The sequence below is a fragment of the Trichechus manatus genome, unplaced genomic scaffold (assembly GCF_000243295.1).
Source record: "Trichechus manatus latirostris isolate Lorelei unplaced genomic scaffold, TriManLat1.0 scaffold00147, whole genome shotgun sequence".
NCBI lineage: Eukaryota > Metazoa > Chordata > Mammalia > Sirenia > Trichechidae > Trichechus > Trichechus manatus.
The window spans coordinates 168,704-173,949 of record NW_004444083.1 but is presented as its reverse complement, the minus strand read 5'-3'; positions in this window follow the sequence as shown (position 1 = coordinate 173,949).

Here is a 5,246-nt window from a genome sequence, read left to right as displayed (position 1 = left end):
CTGTCCGCGCCCGCTGGGCAGCCAGCCCTCCCGTGCCTGGGCCAGCGCCGCCCTGCCAGCCCAGCCACTTCGGCCACCCCGCACCCCAACTCCAAGACGTCCCGGCCGCCCTCCATCCCCGGGCCCGCAGCGCTGCGCGGCCTCTGGCCACTCACTGCCGGCCGCGCGCGGGGCTGCGGCCTCACTCGGCTCCCCGCTCCGAGCCCCGAACTGGTTGTCTTCCTCGGAGTCCCCTGTGCGGCTGGGCGTCGGGATTCGGGGCAATGTCACCTATCATCCTGGAGTTGCGATGCCTGCGGCTCGGCGCTCCACTGGCTCCGAGCGCTCGGTGCGGGGCTCCGGACTCCGTACGCGAGCCAGGCCAGGCGAAGGTTTTGGAGCTGGAGGCTCGGGGCCTCAGTCTTTGTGAATTTAAAAAGGGTAGCTTTGGAGGTGCCCGGACCTAACCTGAGCCTCCTGTCGGTGCAATTTCAAATCTCCACGCTCCTTCATTCCTCTACCGGCTAATTCTGGTTTGGAAGAACAATATTGCAGTCACCTCACATGCACACTCTTGTGGCCGGGTGAAGTTTATGACTGAGGTTGGCTAATACTGTGCAAATTTAGAATGTTTGCAAAGGGATTGAGCCTAATCCAGGACGCAGGTGGCAAAAAAAGTGTCGTCATATCTCAGAGATAGGAGAGAGGTGATGAAACAGACCTTCACCCAAGTCTGGGCGACAAAATACAGCAGCTTGCAGAGGGAAGAAGAGGAGAGTTGGGCCCCCAGTATTCTTTGCTTTACAGGACTGTAGATCCCTCATCTTTTGTCCCGATCTGGTTCCCACCTCTCCCCTGCTTTTTCTACGGCTTTTTCGTTTTCTTCCATTTCTGTTTATAAATGATTTTTTCAATTATCTACCTTCAGGCATCCAGGAGCAAGTCCCGAATAGTGCACCAAGCACAATCCTTTGCTCATGGGAAGTTTTCAATCTTTGTTACATGAATGTGTAAGTCAATGAAGCTGGTGCTATGTTGCCTCACTGGAAGGATTTTGTATTCGTTTTCTCTTGCTGCTGTAACCAATGACCACCAATTTAGTGGCTTAAAACAACACAAATGTATTATCTGACAGTTTGGGAGGTTAGAAACTCAACACGGGTCTCACTGGGTTAAAAGCAAGGTGTCAGCAGGGTTGAGTCCCTTTCTGGAGGATCTAGGGGAGAATCCATTTCCTTGCCTTTTCCTGCTTCTGGAAGATTCTCGCATTCCTTGACTCGTGGTGACGTCGTCCACTTTCATAGGTAGCAGTGTTGCATTTCTCTGTGCCTTTCTTCTGTGGTCGCATCTCCAACTCTCTTCTGCCTCTCCCTCTTCCACGTTTAAGGACCCTCGTAGTTACATTGAAGTCCCCGGGTGGTGCAAATTATTAAGCACTTGACTACTAACCAAAAGGTTGTCAGTTCAAACCCACCCAGAGGCACCTCGGAAGACAGACCTGGCGATCTGCTTCCAAAAGGCCACAGCCTTGAAAACCCTACGGAGCAGTTCCATTTTGCACACATGGGGCCACCATGAGTTGGAATCGACTCCACAGCAACTGGTTTGAGGTTTGAGGTGTTTTTTTTTTTTTTTGGTGATTACATTGGGTCCACTTGAGTAATTCAGGATAATCTCCCTATTTTATTTTATTTTTTAATCTCCCTATTTTAAAGTCAGCTGGTTAGCAACTGTCATTCCATGTGCAACCTTCACTCTCCTTTTTCATGTAAGGTAACGTATTCACAGCTTCCGGGATTAGGACATGAATATTTTGGGGGCCATTATTCTGCCAACCACAGATTTATTTGTTTTGCCAAAAAAAATTTGCATGTATTTCATATTGCCATTTCTTATACCAACTCTTGATTAAAATAATTGAGAATGTGGTATATAATTATGGCTAGGTGTGAACATTTTCATGAGGCTCATGGGGTCGCCATGAGTCGGAATCAACTCGACAACAACTGGTTTGGTTTGGTTTTTTGGTACGTGGTCCAAATGTTTTACTTTTGCTGATCAGAACATGAATAAACAGGTGGTTAGTATTGCCATGGGCTGTCCTTCTCAGATATCGCTCATTTTAATTATACTTGTTACAAGAAATCAAGATTGGGGTTCCTGACAAGTACCTCCAGTGCACTGGTTTGTCTTATTTGTAAAGAGGTCTGCAGAACTTTTAGGTCTGGTTTTTTGTTTCTTTGGTTTTTTTTTCTGCTCTGAAATCTTGTGGAATTGTTGAGGTATAATTGATGTACAACGAACTGCACTTATTTAAGTGTACAATTTGAGGAGTTTTTTTTATTGTACTTCAGGTGAAGGCTTACAGAACAAATAGTTTCTCATGGAACAGTAGTACACATATTGTTTTATGACATTGGTTAACAACCCCACAACATGTCAACCCTCTAACTTCTCAACCTTTTTTTTTGGTGAAAATACACATAGCCAAAGATACACCATTTCAAAAATTTCTATACGCACAGTTCAGTGACATCGACTATGCTCTTCCAGTTGTGCTGCTATTCTCACTTAAGATGAAGGCTTACAGAACAAAATAGTTGCTCATTTAACACTTACTACACGTTGTCCTATGACAATGGTTAACAATCTCGCAACACATCAACAATATCCTTACTCAACCTTGAGTTCCCTATCACCAGCTTCCTTGTCCCCTTCTGCCTTCTGGCCCTTGTCACTGGACTACTGTACTTCATTAGTCCCATTTGGTTTTACGGGGCTGTCCACTCCCAGGCTGAACGGTGAACCTCGGAGATAACTTCACCACTGAGCTAAAAGGGTGTCTGGGGGCCATACTCTCAGGCAATTTGAGGAGTTTTAAACATAGATTTATGAAACCATCACCTCAATCAAAATAACTTCCAAAGTTTCCTTAAGCTCCTTTGTAATCCAGTCCTCACCCCGCCACCCACATCCCCAGACAGCCTCTGATCTGCTCTCTTCTAGGCCCTGGGTACTTTGCATCTGGAATGCCTGTCGAAGTCTTTTCTGATAAACCCTTTGTCTTCACAAGTATCATTGGTCCCTTGTTAGGACAGGTAGGTTGAGAGCCGGCCAAGAGCAAAGAGGCCTGTCTTAGTTTCCTGGTGTTGCTGAACCAGAAATACCACGAGAGGTCCTTCCTTGTTTATTTCAATTTCTAGTAGCTGCTGGCAATCCTTGGCGTTCCTGGGCTTGGAGATGCATCAGCCTCCGTCATTTGTTTTCCTCTTTCCCTCGCACACACTCACGTGTGTGTGTGTGTGTGTGTGTGTGTGTGTGTCTGTTCTGGTCTTTTTATAACTTAGAAGTGATTAGGATTCACCCTACACTGGTATGACCCCATTAACATAACCAAATAAAACCCCTATTTCCAAACTGGTCATATTTACAAGTATAGGAGTTAGGATTTCAACATATATTTTTGGGGGACACAGTTCAATCCATAACAGGGCCTAACTGTGTGGTTGGTATGTCTGAGTTAAATGAAAGGAAATCCGTTGTAAATTAGAACACAGAAGACAAGCACTAAAGTCTTTCATGTATCTGAAGTAGAGGAACATGACATTGTCTTTTGATTTTTGGACAAATTACACATTGTCCCACAAAAAGTATAGCCAAAATGCTCCTTACAAGCCAGGATGGCAAGACTTCATCTCACATATTTTGGACATGTTATCAGGAGGGACTAGTCCTAGAGAAGGACATCATTCTTGGTAAAGTAGAGGGTCAGCGAAAAAGAGGAAACCCTCAAAAACATGGATTGACACAGTGGCTGCAACAATGGGCTCAAGCATAACAACAATTGTGGGGATGGCGCAGGACCGGGCAGTGATTTGTTCTGTTGTACATGGGGTCCTATGAGTGGGAACCGACTCGACAGCACCTAACAACCTACAATAACAATCTTACCTTTAATGGAATTGTATCGGATAACAAACCTATCTCTTAAGGAGATGAAATGATTCAAGTGCTGCCTCCAAAGGCTTTTCCTCTGAATTTTAATCATGTATTCAACTGACTTCATAACTCCTTGTTGGAGTTGGGTGTACCATGACCTAAAAATCTGGACATTCTGGGCCTTATTTTTGGTGATTTACAAGTGTGGATTAGACATAGACTGGGATAAAATCAGCTTTGGAGAAAGTTGCTGGCACACAACATCGAAAGCTTCAGATAAATACCCTAAAATGTCACCTTGGCTGCCACATCTTTGTAGTCAGTCCAGATCTGAAGATGACCTGAAACCAGGGACGGATTATCCAATAGGCAAGGTAAGCATGGTGCTTACCTTGCTTACCAGATCATCTGTAGTTAACAATTTCACATTTTTTCACCACATCAAAGACTCTGCTTCTAGGTATGGCTGGCATCTATCTCTCTCCCAACCCCACAGCACCTTCCTACAGAATCAAAGCCTGTTTTCAAATTTACAGTCTCTGACAGGGGCGGATAACCAAGTAAGCAAGGTAAGCATGGCTTACGTGTACTTACAAATCTGTAGTGAAATTGTTCACTATAGATGATCTGGTAAGCAAGGTAAGAATCGTACTTACCTTGCTATCGCATAATCTGCCCCTGCCTGAAACCCACCTAGTTATCCCAAAAGTATCCTCTGCCCCAGCTCTCAGTGCAAAAGGCAGCCTCCGCCTTTCCCTAGCGTACCCTACCCTTCTGAACTTAGTGCTGGAGATCAAAGATCATAGAAGTAATGCATGGTTCATGAAGCTTGTATGATAGTTTTGTTGGTTAATATTATACATGATTTTTTTTCTTTAACTTTTAGGAAATTAGTGATGTTAGCAAATCATTAAAACTTTTATTTTGTAAGTATGGGTTCTTCTCCTTTTATTCAATACCCGTTTTCCTTAAAAATTGCATGTAGATCAAACTGTATTTTCAGTGCTCTTAGGGTGTTCACTAATGCAAATGCCTGGTGTATCTTTCGGAGACTGGAAGAATCCTCTTATGATGATAATATTTATATTTTTGTTTTATAGCTTTAAGATGGTTCACGGATTCACTGTTGTTCTTTCTCGTTGCATAGTACTCCGTTGTGTGTCTGTACCATAGTTTGTTTATCCATTCATCTGTTGATGGGCATCTAGGTTGTTTCCATCGTTTTGCTATCGTGAACAATACTGCCATGAACATAGGTGTGCATATGTCTATTCGAGTGACGACTCTTATTTCTCTAGGATATATTCCTAGGAGTGGGATTGCTGGAT